Source organism: Perognathus longimembris, chromosome 2 (assembly GCF_023159225.1).
Source record: "Perognathus longimembris pacificus isolate PPM17 chromosome 2, ASM2315922v1, whole genome shotgun sequence".
Classification (NCBI taxonomy): domain Eukaryota; kingdom Metazoa; phylum Chordata; class Mammalia; order Rodentia; family Heteromyidae; genus Perognathus; species Perognathus longimembris.
In genome coordinates, this window is record NC_063162.1 from 30,133,327 (window position 1) to 30,155,177 (window position 21,851).

Below are 21,851 nucleotides of genomic sequence, written 5' to 3' on the forward strand. Positions count from 1 at the left end.
TAGGAGGGAAATGACTTGCACAGAACCATACAGTTTGCTAGTGGTAGGCTGAGGCAGGAATCCAGATCTCTTAAATCCAGATAGAATGCTTTTTCTACTGAAGCGCGAGTATCTATGAGAGGCAGAATTCATATAGAACTTGCTGTGGATCATTTTGTAAATACGAATATTGTGTGTGGTATGCCTGTGTGTGTGCAGGCCTATTCTCAGAATGGCCTTATGTACCGGAGAGTAAGAGCAAGTGAGTTTGCTATTGTAGGAGTGTATGTTGTCATTTAATGACTCCCTATGTCAGTATACCATGGAACAACCGCAGTCTGCTTCCTTAATATAAAAAGTCCATACATATTATAATTACTACGTATTAAAATACTTTTTTTTTTTTGCCAGTCCTGGGGCTTGGACTCAGGGCCTGAGCACTGTCCCTGGCTTCTTCTTGCTCAAGGCTAGCACTCTGCCACTTGAGCCACAGCGCCACTTCTGGCCATTTCCTGTATATGTGGTGCTGGGGAATCGAACCCAGGGCCTCGTGTATAGGAGGCAAGCACTCTTGCCACTAGGCCATATCCCCAGCCCTAAAATACTTTTTAAAGTGTTTAAGTAAATTGAAATGTTAACTACACTAATTTGATAATTGCATCCAATACCCTATACATCTGCATAAGTAAAATAATAATTTATAATGATAAATTAAAAACCTAGGCTATTAAAATACACCATAGGGCATTCAACCCCAATGCCTTATCAATTTATATCCCATTTAACAGGTACCAGGGTAGCAAAACAGTAAGGGAATGCAAATGATGTTTGACTGGAGGAGTAAGAAAAAATCAAGGAAATTCAAAACCACCAATGACCTCTGTATCTACCAAGTCAGTTCCTCAACCTGCCTTAGATTTCCCAAAACAGATTTGATGGGTGAAATCAAGCTTGCACATAATCACAATAGATTAGGTAAAGAAATTTTTGTAATTTGTACTTAGTTTTATGAGACATCTGTTATAACTTATTCAAGAAGGGGTTGGCAGAACTGGCAACTAGAAAGAAGTGAACATTGAATAGAAGAACATCAGAGATCATTATAAGAAGAAAAATACACTAAAGAAAGGCCAGAAAGAAATAGTTCCATGAATAGTAGACAAGTATTTGCTCAATCTGCTTTTATCAAGTATCTATCAAGTGCCAGACATTATAAACAAAGATATCATTTGAACTTTTTTTTTTTTTTTTTGGCCAGTCCTGGGGCTTGGACTCAGGGCCTGAGCACTGTCCCTGGCTTCTTTTTGCTCAAGGCTAGCACTCTGCCACTTGAGCCACAGCGCCACTTTGCCGTTTTCTGTATATGTGGTGCTGGGGAATCGAACCCAGGGCCTCATGTATATGAGGCAAGCACTCTTGCCACTAGGCCATATCCCCAGCTCCCTCATTTGAACTTTTGATCAGTGCCTTGTAGATATCAAAAATTTCTGGCCACCCAGAAAATATCTACTAATATCTACTAATCCTAAAATATTTACTAATCCTAACCAAGAAGATTTTATGCCTCTATCAGAAAGAATGACATTGCCCCATTTGTAAGGAAATGGAAGGACTTGGAAGAAATTATACTAAGTGAAGTGAGCCAGACCCAAAGAAACATGGACTCTACCGTCTCCCTCATAGGGAATAATTAACACAGGTTTAGGCTAGTCACAGCAGAGGATCACAACAGCCTAATAGCCCTTATGAACACATAAGATGATGCTAAGTGAAATGAACTCCATGTTATGGAAACGACTGTCATATCATTGTTGTAATTACTTTCAACATGCGATGTGTAACCGTGGCTTCTATTATTGATGATCCTGTTGTATCCCCTTCCCATGGTTGTACCTGCACTATCTGTGTATCTTATCTGAGTACATTGGAAACCGTGTATACTGGTATGAGAACTAGGAAATAGAAAGGGAATACCAAACAGCCAGAAGGGGCGCCGTGGCTCAGGTGGCAGAGTGCTAGCCTTGAGCGGGAAGAAGCCAGGGATGGTGCTCAGGCCCTGAGTTCAAGAGCCAGGACTGGCCAAAAAAAAAAAAAATCAACAAATGCCAGTAGAACAAACCAGAAAAAAAAAAAAGACAAACAACTACAAAAGCAATACTTGCAAAACTGTTTGGTATAAATCAACTGAACAACTCATGGGGGGGAAAAGGGAGAGGGGAAGGGGGGCGGGGAGAATAAGGGAGGAGATAACAAACAGTACAAGAAATGTATCCAATGCCTACCGTATGAAAGTGTAACCTCTCTGTACCTCAGTTTGACAATAAAAATTTAACAAAAAAAAAAAAAAAGAAACTCTACCTGTTTGGGTAGGAGTATTCCAAGTGAACCTCTCCCATTCCCCTCCCATCAGGGCCCCTGTTGATCATAGCTTATGATCTGAAGTACTCATGAAATCTCTGCTCAACTTGCCAAATATTCTACTTTTGAAAAGTAACAACAATCCACTATCTTTGTGATTGCTAAACCCTCTATTATTGTTGAAGTTGCCTTAGCATAGATCAATGATCTAATTTGTAAGTGTTCTCAGCTCCTTGATTTGTAGTTAAGTAATTCATAATACATGGAGGACTTTGTGGCCCAGGAGGCAGTGAGGTGTCAACAACGAACAGAATATAATGCTTCTTCTCAAAGGTTTGACCTTCTTGCTGAGCAGTGATAAATTACAATCAAGATGTGACAACAAGGAAGCATAGGGTACTGTAAATGCTTGTAGCAGGTGGAAATACTAGCAGCTGTGAAGGAAGCTTACCTTGGCCGGACTCTTAAGTGGAGCAGTTTAGGAGTTCTATGATATCCTTATTGATGCTTTAGACTTCAATGTCCTCTTTGCAGTAATGCGTTTGCCTTAAAACAAAACAAAACAAAAAAGAATAGACTGTTATGCTGTAAAAAGAGAAATTATCCATTAGAAAATTATTTTAAAAAATTTCTGGTCATCTAACTCTGTACTGTCTTCATCAGAAGGTTATCAAATGTTCATCTTTTTATTGTGAACAGAGTTCAGTTCTTCTCATTCTTTCAGGTTATCTAAAGCATTCTTACAAGTCTTGATCATTCGTGAACCTAGTCTCCCTCACACTGGATACTGAGGAAACAGAAGATACCACCCATTCTTCTGCAGTGAGACATTCTACAGACCATGTATGACCAGTCACGGTTCTAGGATCCATACGGATACTGGTAAAACAAGCAGTCTTTGCCCACAAAGTAAACATTTCATATGTGGTTAGCTCTATTTATTTGTTTGTTTATTTATTGCTGTTATAGGAACTCAGGGCCTCACACAAGCAGTCTACCAACTTGAGCAAGTTTACAGTTTCTGGGATCACAGTCCTTCTATTTCCATCTCCTATGTAGTTGGGATTAAAAGCTGTATAATTCCATACAATGCTACAATGCCCAGAACAATGGTGATTATTAATTGTGTTCTTCTGGATCTTAGTCTTCTGCGTTGTTAGTATTATAGAGGCATGGTGCTTCATGATCAGTGATTTGACTTGCATTTCATTTACGGCCAGGAGTGTTGTGCATTTTTTCATGTATTTACTGGCCATTTATACTTCTTTTGAGGATTATTCAGTTCACTTTTACCACTATTATTTAGGTTGTTGGGTTTGGAGAGTTTAGTTTTATGAGTATCTTGTTTATTCTGGTTATTAGTCTCTTGTCAGATGGATAGGTAGGACAGAATTCCTCTCATTCTGTAGGATTTTTAGTTACTATTCTCTTTGATGTGTAAAAACTTCTTAGTCTAATGCAATTCCATCTGTTAATCCTTGCTCTTACATCCTGAGGCACGAGAGTTATATTCAGGAAATTATTGCCTATGTCCATATGTTCTACTGTTCTCCCATAGCAGTTTCAAAGTCTCAAGTCTCCCATTAAGATCCTTAATTTGCTTTGAATTGATATCAGTACAGGGTAAGAGATAAGAAATGAGTTGTTTTTAGTACATGTGGACATCCAGTTTCCCTACCACCATCTGTTGGATAGATTGTCTTTTCTTCAACATGCATTCCATTCTGATGTGCAATCTATGACAACAATAGCCAGTGGCTCTAGTCAGTAGAAGAGTTCTTGTTTTCAAATTTAGGTAAAGTGGTAAGGAGACAAGAACTAAGAGGAAATAAATGAAATATTCTGAGGAACTAAATTTAAATACAATAATTTAGAAAAAAGTAACCAAGATTAACCTGTTATTACTAATTATTTCAACAAGTATGTGTGCACACGTGTGCGTGCGCATGTGTATGCCTGTGTGTGTGTGTGTGTGTATGTTGGTATGAATATCTTGTGCTTATGCAATGTGTTTACATATAAAATAGAAATTAGGAGTCAGCTTGTAGGCTCAACTTGACTTCTAAACACAGCTTTCCATCTACTAAACACATAGCCTTGATGAAGTTGCTTTAAATTTTTGAGCAAAGGTTTCTTCACCTACAAAATAGACAATAAAATGTGTCCTCTAAAAGGCTTAGAGAATATAAACAAGATGATGCATGAGATGTGTTTAGGACATAGAAAATAATAAAATATTTTATCAAATTACCATTGTTATTAAGATGTCAGCATGAGCCAGTGTTAGCAACCTGACTTCTAACTTCAGAATTGTCACAGGCTGTCCTAATGATTCTTGGCATTTTGTTTGTCGTCTTGAACTTCCATTCCTCAGTGGGACCAACTAAGGTTGGTCAAAATAGCCTGTAAATCATCCTGAAGCTTCAAATATAAAAAAACATTTTATGAGACTTTTTTGCACATTGGATAGATAATGTGAACTCCATGCTATTGAAATGGGTTTTCTGGAAAGAGCTTTTCTGTCTGTATCACTTGTTTCTCCCGACTCTGCGTAGGTGTGTCTGCATGTTTATATCTTGCCTCAGGGAGGAAAGTATGGAGCTATTAATAATCAAGCACAGAATATCAAGTTTAAGCATAAAAAGTTATCTGAAGAAGCCACTGTTTCTTGGAAACTTAACTCCTTGTTTCGGGATACTGAAAAAGCAAAATTGGTGCAGAAGGTGAAAATTGCACACATGTGGCAAGCATCCTGAGGTGCCCATTAAGCATTCTGAGCCTCAGCTTTGTCTCAGCTCTAAAAATTGTTCATCTAACATTTCCTTCATGTTTAGTTTTGGAGTGCTGATAACTTCAGAAAGACATAAGGAGTCTTGATCACAAGATCCTTGAGATGGATGGGAGAACATGAAGCAAATTTCAAAGTGGAAAACATGATTTGAGTTGATATTTTTTTCCTCAGCAATGACTTCTTTACATGTTTTTAAATGTTTGATAATGGCTCTTAGAAATATTTTCTCTGAACTTTGCATGTGTGCATAAGATAAAGTGAAAAGAACAGATAAATACTATCAAAAATTGTCCTTTGAACAACATACTCTTCATTAAACACTTAAGTAAATAATGTTTAAATCATACCCCACCCTTTGCCTAAGTAAAAGTAGTTGTCATATTTAATTTGATAGCTGGGTAAATGAGACTATGATCTTGTAGTCTCTGCTGAAAGGGACCTTAATATATGTATGTGTTTATATACATGTGTATATGTATATATGTATATATATAGTGAACTCTGCGTGTGTTTTTGTTGCAAGATTTATGGATTAATATGAAGTAATACAAATCCGTACACCTTCATTGGCATAGAATTCTCTTTTACCTCTGCTCTCATATTTATTCTTAAAAAAGATTTTAGGAAAGCTATAATCTTTTTTAGATTTTGATTCTGAATATAGGACATCTGGGTTTGAATTGCAGATTTATCATTTACCCAGTCTGAAACTTTAGCTAGATCATTTCTCTGTGCCTCAATTTCTTCATCTGGAAAGCAAGTATAATTATAAGAATCATTCCATAGTGTTATTGTGAAGATTAAATAACTCATAGAAATAGAATGCTAAGAAGTTTCTGGAGCATAGTAAGAACTTAACAAATAATATTATTGTTGTTAAGCTCACACATGCACATACATAAACAAATACACATACAACAACAACCTTGATTACTTGACAATCCCTATTCTGTCATCAGGGACTGTAAAATGATGTTCTCCTTATAGTGTTTAACATATTTAGTTGTTTAATGGGATTATGTTTGCCAAAAATCCAGTACAGTATCAGTAAATATCTATTCTTTTCAATTTATCACATTTGTATCAGCGAGATTCAAAGAAATTTATTTCTAAGTCCAGTTTTCTCAAATATACATTGCTAGAGTCAATAGATTAAGTGTACAAAATTATAACAAGATATACTACTATGTGCCTGAGTTTTGTCTAGAAAAATATTAAGAGCTATCTAAATGTGATTTTCTTTTACTCTGCTTGACTTCCTTGGTATCCTGGTTTGTATCTACCAGCTCCAATAATACTTCTTCATTATTTCATGATAAGGAAGATAGGGGAATTTAAGACAGAGAGTCCAGAATACACTAAACTACTGGCTTTGAAGGTGGAGGAAAGAATCATGACCTTAGGCCTAAAAGAAGCCCCTAGTGAGTGGATAAAAAAGTAAGAAATGCGTTTTCCTTGAGATCAACTAGTAGGAACACTAATTTTTCAGACTTCTCATCTATGGAACTATAAGATACAAATTTATGTTATTCTAAACCACAGGGTTTCTACTTGTTATAGCAGCAAAAACAAGCTAATGCTATGTGAAAGCAACTGTGTTTACCCACTTAGAAAGGGATATTTTAGAGGTCCTATAAGCATCTTGAAGAACAAAATATTATGGTCAATAATTAAATTTTGTGAGCTGTTTAGTAACCAAGAAGATTTTGTTCTTTCAATTACAACCTTTTCATCTTCTCTAGGGCAGTTTTATGAAGCTATTTATTTCTTAGATGACAGAACATGTTTAAAAATCTTTTATCCCAAGGCATAAAATGGTCTCAAATGTCCGTATTTTATGGACATTTTATGGCCTAAAATGTCCCCATTTCCCCATAATACAAAAGTAAAAATTTAAATCTTCTAGAAATAATATATTTTACTAGTCCCCAGAGATGAGATCATACTCTAAAGAATATCTTGGATTTTGAAGAGAACAATAGTCTGAGAAGTAGAGAAATTACTTTCTTAAGTATGTATATTTTCTTATTTGCCTGAGAGGAAGTGAACCACCCATTTCATTGGCAGGGCAATGCGATGAGGGGGGCGGGCGGGGAGGGGCGTGGAGAGCATCTAACTGAGATCCAAAGCACATTGTGAAAGATGGCTTTTACATTGGAAATTACACTGGAAATTTAGTTCTGTGATACTGTGGGCCAATTACCAATCTGATCTAAAAACTAGGCTATCTAGATACAAAGAGTTTTAATGTAATGAATATTATTCACCATTTTGCATTAGATTCTGATCATGACAAAGCCAAGTGCAATGTAGTCTGAACTAAAGCTCTGAAAACAGTAAAACTAGCTACATATCCCAGTTCAGATTAATCCCTTTGTTTCTTTTCTTTTCAACATCTCAGAATACTTAGTCTTTGTCATTTATCTTTTGTCTATCATTGATCTTATCCACATAAGTCTGGAGCTATCTTTTTGTTGTTTTTTTTTTTTAGGCCAGTCCTGGGCCTTGAACTCAGGGCCTCAGCACTGTCCCTGGCTTCTTTTTTCTCAAGGCTAGCACTCTGCCACTTGAGCCACAGCACCACTTCTGGCCATTTTCTATATATGTGGTGCTGAGGAATTGAACCCAGGGCTTCAAGTATACGAGGCAAGCACTCTTGCCACTAGGTCATGTTCCCAGCTGCTATCTTTGTTTTTTTATTTTGTTTTGTTTATTAACCTTGGTCTGTTCAGAGCTGGCAGCTCACAAGCTTATGAGGTTGGGTAGTCAACACAAAAAAGGTAAATGTGGCAGACAAAAGGTGAATGTGAAGACTGAAGGGTTAGCTGCTCTCCACCTTCTCTCAATTTTTGGGTGTTGAAAAACAGTATTGACAGACATTTTGATTTTCAGAAATCTATATTTTCATTCAATATCACTTATACTTTTCTTACATTTTAAGGTAATTTTTTGTCATCATTAAGTCATTGTATGGAGTTATCATTTAACAAAGCAGTTTATGGCTGCAGTATATCTTGATCAATGTGCTATCACATTGATTTAAACTCCATGTAATACAGTAACTTCTCTAGAATGGATTTAGCCTGTGTTTTATAATGTAATCTGATGTTAGTTTATAAAATTTATATTTTATGTGGCTATAGGGTATTTTAATGTGAAGCTGATAGCTGAGTGAGAGGTAAGAATTGATTCCAAAAAATGGGGCAAGTAATGCACGTGAGTGTGTTTGGGGGAGTCTGGGAGAGAGCTCTAAGAGAGAGAAGTGAACAAGGCAGAGATATGAGAGGGCACTATACTTCAGGAGAGTTCAAAGCTGTTAGCTTGGCTGACTTCTAGTGTGAGAAGTACAATGATAGAGAACCTTCCTGAGGCAGGCACTAGAATGGGAAGAACTTCCTGTACTTAGATGGGTCCTAATGAAGTTTACTTTTAGCCTAAGGCAGCAAGGCTCCATCTGGTTGTCTTCTCTCTAAGACTCACTCTTCTGCAGTCTCAAGAATGTTCTCCTAATTTATTGTGTTGCTCAAGGCTGTTGATGATTTTATACAGCAACACAATTAGCAAGTAATTGTGAAAAAGGAGACATGGGGATTTAGGGAGGAAGGCAACCTGAGAAAACCTGTAATTTGGAGACAGAGATCTCCCTAGTGTGGAGGCTTAGTAATTGGACTGAAGCAAAGTCAAAGTGGCCTGGAGACTGTTGTGTGAAATGCTGAGAGCTTTCCTTAAGAGAAAAAATTCTCTTAGGCAGACTTGTTCCCATGCTATTCGCAGTGAGTATTCTCAATAGAGAGTGAATGCAAGGAACGTGAAATCCATAATGACATTTGTAGTTTTGAATTTATGCTTGACATGCATGGATCAAACAAGATCCATGTACACATTAACAATAGCATTGACAGGGCTGGCACATCAATACAGTTCTGACCTATTTCCTAAGGCAGAGGAGAATGGCTTCTAGCCTTTGCAATGACCAACTGTCTAGGGAAAAGCAAGTGAATACAATAACACTGGCGATGGTCATTAGATACATGGGAAACCAGGTCAAGCAGCAATGTGGTTGGGCAGAAGTAGGTTCTCTTATTAACAGAATCAATAATTGCTGTCATCTCACCAGTTCAAAATGCATTATATATAATACCCTGATGAATATTTTCCAGATAGTAGTCTATACTATTTTCCTAACCTAAAATCATAAGGAAAAGATGAGAAAAATAGTGTCTGTATCACTGAAAAACCTAGCTTGCTGTTCATTTTCATAAATGAGAGGCATTGGGTGTAAATTTGTTTGAAATTAGCATAATTTGCTATGTTTTTATTTTCAAAACGCAGGAAATGGTATACTAGGCTGTATTATGAGTTACAGAATGATTTCATTAGCATAATTGCAGCAGATGCTATTTTTTATGATAATAGGTATGCATGTGAAAAGATATTAGCTACCATCTCTGAATTTCTCTTATGTTTCAGTGTGTTTGCAAGCAAACACCTATAACACTGAAGTCCAAGAGCATAGTCAACAGAATAAGAAAACAAATTAAAAAAAAATTGCAGCCAAGTTAGATCCCCCCTGGGAAGCATCAGGTTGGAAAATTAGTCACTTTTTGTTGGCAAATTAACAAGATATAATTGGAACAACTTATTTCCTTGAATATCTTAGTGCAATGGCTACATTTATGAATATCTAGCTTGTTCCAATACTATATGCAAGTCTGAAATGCTTGGAAATTGAAATATTCTTGGCTTTAGATTTTTGAGTGTTTACATATACAAGATGCAAGTCTAAACATGAAATCCATGTATGTTTCACTTGTATCTTGTATATGTAGCCTGTGAATGCTATTCAAACTTGTCTTTAGGAACTTAAGTGTCTAAACCTGATTTCTTGCCTTAGCCTTTTATTCTTTTTATAAACAATAATTTGAGCACATATAAATTTCATATTTTACAGCCATATAAGTATCTATATAGACACATATTATATATTATCTATATCTATCTATCATAACTATCTATCAACTTTTTATTTCTCACTCATTTCCAAGAAGGCCTCCTTAAGATCTGTAGTTTGTTTCGTTCTTTTTTATAATTATTAGCAATTTTTGAACACTTAATGTTTAGCTATGTACATATTCACTGATTAAAACCATCCTGAAAAAAGAGGTATTGTTTCCCACCTTATTGCTGGACAAAATGAGAATGAATAGCAGTGCCAAGATGCTGTGGATCTGATGCCCTGGCTTGAGCTCTGAGACTCTATAGTATAGTCTTGGCTAGAAATCCCCTAATCTTTTTGCCATCTTCTCAAGTTCCACTTTTAAGGCTTATCTCAATCTCTGATTTCTTCAAGATATTTTCCTCTACAAAATCAACCAAATATGGTTTGCCTTCCCAAGTGACAATGACCATGGATCCCACACTAGTTGTCTTGGTGCTTTTCCATTTCTTTCTTTAAAAAAAAACCAAAACAAGGGTTGATGATATTGAACACTCTATTTTTAAGTTTCTTGACCATTACTATGCTTTTATTTGTGATTTTTTTCTGTTTGAATTTTGCTCATTTCTATGGGGTCTATTGATTATTGGAATACAGCAGTCAATTAAAAACTCCGAAATTAATCTTTTATCAAAAGTATTGTTTCAGGGAGGGAGAAAAATGAAAGAAAAAGAAGGAACAGATTACACTAAGCAAAAGAAAAGACATGTATATGTATATATCACCCGATCCTGAAGGAATTGTTTTACAGTTAATAGTCATAGACTAGAGTGACAATGTACATTTTTTAGGGTAAGATTTCTTCTTCTTTTTTTTTTTTTTGGTCCTCAAACAAAATGAAGAAAGCAAGGGAGGATGATGTGGGGGGAAGGAGGGAGAAAAATGAGGAAGGAGATAGACGGTGTGACAAGAAAAGTATATGTATTCACTACCTTAAGCATGTAACTGTAACCCCTATGTGCATCATCTTTACAATAAAAAAGTACTGTTTTGCAAATATTTTTCCTAGTTTGAGGTTTACATAATCTATTTGTTAAAGATGTCTTTTTAATGAGCTGAGGTTTTACATGGAAAAGTCTAATGCATCATTAAATGTTCTTTTATGGTTCTTGCCTTTTAGATATTATTTTTGAAAAATGTGCCTAACTCCAATCCATACATAGTGTTTATACTTTAATGAAAAATCACTATGATGGAAGCATAGAATTCCATTGTGGTATATATCCTTTAGAAATAATGATATTGCCCCATTCATCAGGAAATGAAAAAACTTGGGGAAAACAATCATACTAAGTGAAGTGAGTCAGACTTAAAAAAACATAGACTCTATGGTTTCCCTCATTGTTAATAACTAGTATATGTCTAGGATAGTCCTAGCAGAGGGTCACAATAGCTCAAAAGCTATGTACATGTGATCATATAAGATGATGCTAAGTGAAATGAACTCCAAGATATGGAGTTGGTCCAAGATATGGACCAAGGTTGGTCCTTGGTGTTATTTTTAATGTACTATGTGAAATTATGTCTTTATTCTTTCAGTTTTCTTCCCTATGGTTTAGCCCCTGTTGTCACTGTATTTGATTTTGGTACCCTGGGTATTGTATATACATTTATCTTAATTAGGGGAACATCAAAATGGTGGGACAAAAGATTAAAAAAAAGTGAACCAATGTAACAGTGAGATTCACAAGACAATATGTTGGAAATTAACTTTACAACTTGGGGGGAGGGGAATTGGGGAGGAGGAAATGTGGGAGAAAATAGAGGCGGTAACAAGTTTGTCAAGAAATCGGGGCTGGGGATATAGCTTAGTGGCAAGAGTGCCTGCCTCGGATACACGAGGCCCTAGGTTCGATTCCCCAGCACCACATATACAGAAAACGGCCAGAAGCGGCGCTGTGGCTCAAGTGGCAGAGTGCTAGCCTTGAGCGGGAAGAAGCCAGGGACAGTGCTCAGGCCCTGAGTCCAAGGCCCAGGACTGGCCAAAAAAAAAAAAAAAAAAAAAAAAGAAATGTACTCACTACCTAATGTATGTAACTGTAACCCCTCTGTACATCACCTTGACAATAAAATTAAATTTTAAAAAGGCTAAAAAATAGAAAAAGCATTATGGATTTAGATTTCTGATTCATCTCAAAATGCAGTTGTTCCTTGACTGATGGTGGGGTGGCAGTCTCATTAACACATTATAAGCTGCAAATACCATAAGTATATTGCACATATATATATATATATATATATATACTAACCCAAATATATTACATTCACTTAGTCCCCCTTCAAGATGCAAAGAACATTTATATTAGCTTACAATTGGTCAAGAAAATCCAATACAAAGCCTATTTCTTATATAACACATTGGACACTGTATCTGGACTATGTAGGCAACCATTTCCACTGTAAAGTATAGGCTTTTTCCTCTTGTGGTAATGTGGCTGACTGGGAACTGTAGCTCACTGTTGCCACTCAGCATCCTAACAACATATCACACGGGATCACTAAAACTGACATCAGTGTTCAGAGTATGGTTTCTATGGAACGCCTATCAATTTTGCACCACTGTAAAGTTGAAAAAGTTGCACTGTTTTAAGTTGAGGCCTGTATGCTTCTTATTTATGACATAGAGTTTACCACTTCTTTTCTTTTTCTATGTGGCTATTCAGCTGTTCCAACACCATTTTAAAACATGTATTTTGTTTTTCCCATTGAATATGTTTTGTGCATGCGTGTAAAATTAAATGCCATATAAAAATTAGTATATTTCTTTAGTTCATTCTATCCAACTGGCCTTTATGCTTGCTTTTAATAATTTACTATATCTTTATGTCACTATTTGTACTCAGATGATAAAAATTATTCAGTTTCATTCTTTCTTCCAAATCTCCTATGTGTTCTATTCTATTTCTTCTGAATAGTTGTATGAACTATAGTAGCAGCCCATAATTTCTAGAAAATGTTCCACTTTGATTACAGTTGGGATTGTAGTGAATTTGTAGATTTGGAAGGGAATTGATATCTTGAAGATATTTTTTCTGATACACAAATACATTATTTCATTCTTTAAAAAACTTTTGGTACTGTAATTGTACAACATAACATTAGTTAAAATATAATTTCATAAACTAACAAATATCCAATGTTTCATTTATGAGGCAACCACTCTTGCCACTAGGCCATGTTCCCAGATCCAATGATTCATTTATACATTCAAAGGCTTTAAAAAATTCCATGAAGAAATGGATATTTTACATTTACTTTCTCATTTGGATTTCTGATGACCTTCATTCCTCCTCAGAAATCTGAAGAAACCAATAGACTATTTCTTTCTTCTTAAATAACTTCAGGTACCATTTAATTTTGTATAATCTATTAATGAGTCCCCTTATTGGACTGGCTGAACTAAGTTTAACATGTTGGATTATTTCTCTTAGAGTCAATGCTTTCAAGTCGATTGGAACTGGTTTCCTCATTGTGGGCATATAAATCAACCAACCCAAGTCTGAAGAATTAGATCAAACACTGCAGAGATAGCAGTGCTGGTATTGATTCCAAATGACGCCTAGCAACTACTTGGAGTTCAGTATTAAGGAAGATTCTTAGGTTTGAATCTAGATAAATCTAGAAAGAATGACATGAATAAGTAGCTCCATCTCTCATAGGTTCTGGAATGAACAACGATACCATGTATGTCAGTTATTTCTTACTTTGAACTCGACTTTTTACTGCATTCATTATTGGGAGACATAGCCTGTGCAACACAGCCCAGTTCTTTTATTCTTTTTTTTTTTTTGGCTCCAGAAGAAACCTACAATCAATATTATGCCTAACCATTATACAAATATTATTTGCTTATGTAACTAGGTAACTGTGGTTTTAAAATTAATGAGATTGTATACAAGCCAAAAGAAGATCTATTTTTAATCCTTTTGCTGCTCAACAGAGTATCTAGGAATACACTGGTGAAAAAATGGAAACTTGCTGTTTGTATTAGGAAGTTTACTTCTTCGTGGATTTCCTAATTTTGCTAAGGAAGGGACTTACTGAAAATTCTTTAGCAAAGGCAGGATAATTCTAAGAAATATCTAAGAACATACTCATCCAAATCTGGGGCACTGCCAAAGTTTTTGTAGCATAATGTTACATTAAATATGCTTTTTAAGTTCCCACTTATGCTCATAGCAAGCCTTGCCTCAGGAGGAAGGTGAGAAGGTGTCCTTATTCTAAAGTAAAGCAAGGGATCTTTTTAGTGACGCCTCCCGGGCGAGCAGCTGCTTCAACGTCAAGCTGACTATCTCCTCCCCAGCCACTGGCTGTCAGAAACTCAAACGCAAACTCGGTACTTTCTATGAGAAGCATATGGCCACAGAAGTTGCCGCCGATGCTCTGGGTAAAGAATGGAAGGGTCATGTGTTCCGAATCAGTGGTGGAAAGGACAAACAAGGTTTTCCCATAAAGCAAGGTGTCTTGACTCATGGCCAAGATCGCTTACTGCTGAGCAAGGGGCATTCTTGTTACAGACCAAGAACTGGAGAGAGAAAGCACCAATCTGTTTGGGGGGTTGCATGGTGGATGCCAATCTGAGTGTTCTCAACTTAGTTATTATAAAAAAAAAAAGAGATAAAGATATTTCTGGACTGACAAATACCACTGTACCCTGCCTTCTGGGACCCAAATAGGGCTAGCAGAACCCGCAAACTTTTCAATATTTCTAAAGAAGATGATGTCCGCCAATATGTTGTTCGAAAACCATTAAACAAAGAAGGTAAAAAATCCAGGACCAAAGCACCCAAGATTCAGTGTCTTGTTACTCCACATGTCCTGCAACACTAACGTGCCCTATTGCTCCGAAGAAACAATGTATTAAGAAAAACAAGGAGGCGGCTGCAGAATAAGCTCAGCTTTTGGCTAAGAGAATGAAGGAAACCAAAAAAAAAAAAACAACCAAACAAAACACAAACAACAACAACAACAACAAAAACAACAAAAAACGACAGGAACAGATTGCCAAGAGACAAAGGCTGTTTTCTCTGAGAGCTTCTACTTCTGAGTCCAGGCAAAAATAGAGACTTTAAGAATAACAAATAAATGACAAGACTTAAACAAAATAAAGTAATGCAAAGAATTGAACACATTTAAAATTATTTGCTTTGTTTCAGGAATTTCAATGTGCAGATTCAATGCCTATGAGTGAAAGCTAGAGTACATAATGTGGGAGTATACTTTCTGGTAATTCATATTGCATGTAGTTTCCTTATACAATCTTCAGAAATAAAAATGCAAGTAAAAGCTGTTGACACCTAATTGCCTTTGTTATTTGTACAAAAAGATAGGAATGGCATTAGTTAAATTTCTTTGGAGTAGTTGAAAAGTTTGGAAATAAAATTTAATTCCATCACAATTCTTATTGATTTATTAAATTCTACAAAAAATTACAAACACAAAAAATGTGCAAAGTGTCATCCTAGGTGACAAGATTAAATGAATATTCAGGTGGCTCACAGTAAAGAAGAATGCACACAAAAAGATATGAGCTCAATATAAAGTATTTCCTGCAAACACAGAGGTTTACAAGCATTGTTTGGAAAGTACGTTTTTGAGAAGGAGCACAGTTTTTTATGACAGAACATTCATGAAAGGATGCAGGGCAGATTCTAGCTTCAGATGAGTCTTGATTCAAGAATTATATTATATCATGAGAACTTTATTTGAATCTGCTTCTGGTTCGTTAACCCGTAGCACATTACATTTTATTACATCCTATGGCCAACTCTTCCAAGCTAAGATAGGTTGTAGCAGCGATTTGAGTTCACACTTTGTAACATATAACATATCCAAATAGAAAAAAATGTTCACTTTTTTCCAATAGTTCAAAAATATCTAGATACTATTGAGTGCTTAGATATTTTATTGGTCTGATTTGGAAAATGGGCTTTTAAAAATAATGATGGAGTTTTTATAGAATTTCTTTTTTTTATAGTTTAAGATATCTTCAAGTAGTAGAACAAAGGAGGTACCATATGAAAAATGGTTTATGAATATGATGTATCTTGATCAGTGTCATTAACATTTTCACTCCCCTTCAACCTGCTCCTTCCGTTACTTTTCTTAGTTTTGTGGTGTATACAATGAATGCTTCCCTGAATTTTCTCCCCCACCCTTCCCTCTTTCATTCATCTTCCCCTTCCCTTGGCCTCACCCCAGTCTCTTAGCTCATTTACTTGTGTTGATTTTGTTGTGTTTTGACCTAATCCTTCTAGAAGATTGTACTATTTGAGTTCTCTAGGAGTTTATTGTTCTTCATGTAATTAATTTCTTTGTTTATTTGTTTAGCTTTTGTTGCCAGTCCTGGGGCATGGACTCAGGGCCTGAGCTTCTTTTTGCTCAAGGCTAGTACTCTACCTCTTGAGCCACAGCGCCACTTTTGGCTTTTTTCTATATATGTGGTACTGAGGAATCAAACCCAGGGCTTCGTGTATACAAGGCGAGCACTTTACCACTAGGCCATATTCCCGGCCCATGTAATTAATTTCTAACCAGTGTGTTTATGTGTAGACTTATAGTCACATTTTAGCTAGCACAAACGAGGGAACCCATGCAACCTTTGTTTTTCTGGGTCTGGCTTATATAACTTTTCAAAGTATTTCCATTTCTTCATGAATGGTACAATATTGTTCTTTCTAAAGATGAGTAAAATTATGATATATATCACATTCTCTCTCTCTATAGCTCACATTGTCTTGATCCATTAATTCATACACACATATACATATACATCTATATCTACATCTATATCTATATCTATATCTATATATACTACATTGTCTAGATCCATTAATTCATTGAGGGGCATATGGCTAAATTACATGTTTTGGCTATGGTGAATAGTGCTGCAATGAACATGGTTGTGCTGGTGGCTTTTCTACAACCTTGTTTGTGTTCTATTGAATAAATGTCTAAGAATGGAACTGCTGGATCATAGAATAGTTCTATGTTTAGTCTTTTGATCAAAGACCTCAATGCAAGATAAAAAATCATGAACCATTTACAGGAAGAGGTAGAGGAAACTAGGGCTTCTCGGCACAAGTCAAAGTTTTCTAAGTAAAAATTTGGAAGCACAACAAATCAAAGAAAGTATTGATGAATAGGATTACATCAATACAATTGTGGGGAATTTGAGGGGGAGGGAAAATGGGAGAAAATGAGGGAGGGGGTAACAATGTTAGACAAGAAATGTACTCATTACTTTACATATGAAACTGTAACCCCTCTGTACATCACCTTAACTATAAAACTTTTAGGTTTCTGCAAGACATAGGCCATAGATAACAAGCTAAATAGATAGCACACGGAATAGGAGATTTTTACCAGCTATACATTAGACAGGGTCTAATATCCAAAATAGTATGTTTACTTAGAACTCAAAAAATGAAATCCTCAAAAATTCAACCCTCAAAGAAACAACAACCCAAATAATAAATGGGCTAGTGACTTAAAAAGAAACTTCTCAGAGGAAGTAAAAATGGACTTTGTCTAATCCTTGAAGCAATCACCATGGGCAACAGAAACTGATAGTGAAGGGGTAGATTGTAGATATATGTACATAAAGATTTATTAATCTTTTTTTCTATTCAGAATGGTCTTGAGAAAAAGGGATAGGATAGTATATATTGAGAAGGCATTCAATGACTATTCCCTAAAGTGTTTTCTGTCCTGCTTTAGCATTGTTATTCAGAATTTACTTGACTGAAGGAAGTCCAGATTCTATGGGATTCATCTAAGCTCTTGGGAAATTGGCTGTCTGTGTATCTTGTGATTCCCTTCCTGTTGCCATTAGCCAAACTGATGCCAATAAATTGAACTTCTCCCTAGCCTCCAAAAAATTCATGAATGTTAACCCTAGATTCATTCACACATTTGTTAAGTATTCATTATTTCCTGCTGTGTTATCAGCATACAACTGCTTTTTAACAATGCTTTGTAAGACTTATCTCTACACGGGAATGCAGGTGAAGGAGACAAGAAGATGTAGGCAAAGTAAGTAAGGGTGCGTGGTAGAAAGATCTCATTTGGGGGCAATCAGGATGCTGGAAGAAATGAGATATGGATAATACATGGAGGATAAGTGTTAGGTAGGCAAAGGTGGGGGACATTATTATTCACAGAAACAAATACACATGGACTTTTCGCATGATGAGTTTATGTCTTATGAAAGATACGACAATTACCTATTCAGAATTTATTATCTCCCTTGTCCAAGTTAGATTTGTTTCAGAATAGAATATGCCCACTTGAAGATATTTACCTTCTAAGATATTTAATCTTCCAAGACTTTTAGATTTTTTTTCATAGCTACAAACAACTTAACAGAGAAAAAAACAGTAGTGAAACATATAGAATATAAAACAAAACCAGCAAAGCAATGTTTCTAGATAGCAGTGGAAAATAATTTTAGAAAATAATTCTCTGGGTGAAGAGATTTTCAAAGTGAGTGCTAAAAATCATTGAAACAGATTTAATTTCTTTTTGTTAGAAAACTAACTTGCTTAGCCAAAATTCATGTTAACTAAAATACATTTCCTACCCCATTTTCCTTTTTTGTTAACTATTTTATTTAGTTTCTTTGCTTTCCTTCAGCCTCTGCCTTCAGTGATTGACTTGTAGCCACCTCTTCCTCACCTTCAGCATCTTTTTCCTTATGGGCATTTCTACTCTCTGTGCCTTTTTCCTCCTGTTTTCCCAGGTTTCTGCTTGCACGGGATTTGCAGGTCCCAGGTGCTGGGGATGTGCCTCCAGCCTCCTTTCTACTCACTCATCACTGGGGATGGGGTCTCTCTCGAGCTCATCTTCACCCCTCTGTGTTGCCTCAGGTTGTCCAGTTGGAGTCTGGGTGCCTCCTGTTGGCTCTGGCTCCTGGTTTTCAGTGACCTTCAACTCTAAAGCTTTTGGGCTCCTGTCAGCCTCCTCATTCCTCTCTTCTATGCACTTCTCCTCAGATGTGGCTTCTGGGATTGCCTCTACATCTGCCTTATCTTCAGATTCGTTGTCCAGAACCAGTCTAGCATCTAGGTCCTGACAATGCCCTTCCTCCCTCTAGGTCTCCTCTATCTGTATCACCTCCTCTGGTTTGGCTTCATCAACTCTGATTGCTAAACCTGGCCTCCCATCTGTCTCTTTCCCACACAGGCCGTCCTCCTCCTGGGAGCCATCCCCTGTCTCCTCTGGCTTTTGGCCTATAGTCTTTCTTTCTGATCTTTATCCATCAGCTGCTTCCCTCTCTGTTCCCTCAGGTTCTAGGGCCTGGATCTGTTTAAGGAGATTTCTTTCAACATTTCTCCTCTCATCTACTTCCTCCTCCTGATCTCTCTTGGAGGCCTCCTCTAGGACCCAGACTCTTCCAGTAGTTTCTGGAATCCTTTGTCCTGAGACCAGCCTATATTCTGTTTCCTTGACTTTGAGAAGTCAGTTTCCTTCCTGCCTGAGACTATCCTAGCCTCCCCATTATCGGAGGCTATCTAGTCTTCAGATTCTATCCCTGGACCCTGTGCACTCTCTATTACCCCACTCTACCTTCACCCCCACTTCTTCCCTTGTAGTGGTGCTGTGGCTCAGGTGATAGAGCACTAGCCTTGAGCTGAAAGTGAGCAGGCCCAAAATTCCAGCCCCACAACCAAAAAAAGAAAAGGAGATGTGGGCTGCAGCACCTCCCTGCGTTGCATCAGGCCTTGAGGGGGACGCTGGTTGTGGGGCTGGAATTTTGGGCCTGCTCACTTTCAGCTCAAGGCTACTGCTCTATCACCTGAGCCACAGCACCACTTCTGGTTTTCTGATGGTTATTTGGAGATAAGAATCTCACTGACTTTCCTATCCAGGCTGGCTTTGAACCATGATCCTCAGATCTCCTCCTGAGAACATCAGATCCTCAGATCTTAGTAGCTAAGATTACAGGCATGAGCCACTGATGCCCAACTCCTCCCATTTTCATCCTTTTTTACTTCTTTGATTTTTAAATATTTGTTAAAATTTGGAGTTCCCTGGAGAACTTGCTTTATCTGACAACTGAAATCCATTAAAATACTCAATTAATGCTCTCAAATATTCAAATGACAAGAACCTAGAATTTAGTGCTTTGAATCATAAATGTAGATAGATAACTTCAAAAGTCCATTAAATTCTTACCATTATGCTTAGTTGGTATGTTTCCTTCCTCTTAATGAGGTTTTAGCAAAGGCTTAAAAGGTTAAGTGATTAGCTGGGTGAATCTGCTATAATGAAGGTGGGGACTGTTACTGTTCTTTTTATTGTGAGCTGATATTTGCCTTAAGTCAGTGTTTCTTTGCATAGCAAATAGTACTCTTTAGACTTTATGGAATGATTTCATAGGTGCTTGTTCATTCAGAAGGCTTTGCTTCCCTTAACAGATTCTAGTCCCTAGTTACATAATTATTCTTAAAAATCATGTATGCAATCATAATGTTATCTCATAGGATAGAAAATTCTATCCTATGATAGAATTCTATCTGTTGTTTATGATTGTATGCATTGTATTGAATGGACTAAAGAAAAGATAACTTCTTTATTTTACTGGGTGTCATGATTCAATTGGGTGTCTAAATAGAAATTATTCTGCATAACAGAGGGAGAATTTGAAACCTTACCAGGGATCTTGATTGAGAGAGGAAAAGAGAATTATCAGTAGATGCCAAATGACACATTCTGTTCTACTCTTTGACTATACTGAAATCATGGGTGCTTGTGTGATCAATTTGTCAGAGAAATCAATGTTGTCATTATCTTCATGCCTAGGAACTGTCTCCTTCATTTTTCTCACCTCATAAAGTAACAGGTTTTCATTGAATACTAAAAAATCTTAATACTTAAAACTAGGAAAATTTTAGGCCTTGTTCTTCCCCATTAATCTTCAGTGTCCTTTAATTAGCTGTTGGTGGAAAGCGAAGATTTAGAAACATTTTTATTCTATACACTTCAGCACCTTTCTCTGTATTCCTGGTTGTCTAGAGACTTGTGATGGTAACAGTAGTGGCCGTAGAGATAACAATATCACTAACCACTTGGAATCAGATATGCTGGTATATTCCTTCATATGAAGTAGCCTCAGCAGCTATGGCGTCTTTGTGGGTCAGTTCTGCAACATTCTGAGCACCATCCCTGAAAGTTCTACCTACAACCTGCTGAGGAGGCTAGCTTCTGGACAAATAATTCTATGTGTCATTTTTTTTTCTCCAGGCCCAACCATAGATGATTACAAAGACTTGATGGGAGATCTCGCGAGGTATGCCTCCTCTGACCATATTTAATAGCCTTTAAGGAGAATTGAAGTTAAAGATTCAGTTCCCTAAACTCCATTCTCTTAAAGAAATCTATATCCCTAGCCCAGATTCACTTATTCAGAAGTCTCTTTACCTACAGTCTTCCTATTGAGGCCTCCTGAGGATGTAGTAGCCGGAAAGTCAGGAGCACTTTTCCCATTCTGATTCCATCCTTTTCTAGTTGCATTCCAGGGTCCATACAACTTCAGGAAAATTTTGTTTGAGGTTTCCTCAACAATGAGAAGACACTCTCTCAACTATACTGATCCATGGACCCTCCAGTAGTATGCCTTTCTAGTGAAGAGAGTCCTATGACAGGGAGGAATTGTCACTTCATCTGGAGTCAGCCCCTTGTTTATATTAGTATACCAAGTGATTGAAGATTTGATGGCCACTTCTA

At 36.7% G+C, this 21,851-nt stretch overlaps 1 pseudogene; it reads left to right on the plus strand.

Annotated features, from left to right (window-relative positions):
- Positions 1–14,954, plus strand: part of LOC125343898 — a 56,138-nt pseudogene extending 41,184 nt beyond the window's left edge.
- The last annotated feature ends 6,897 nt before the right edge of the window (positions 14,955–21,851 follow it).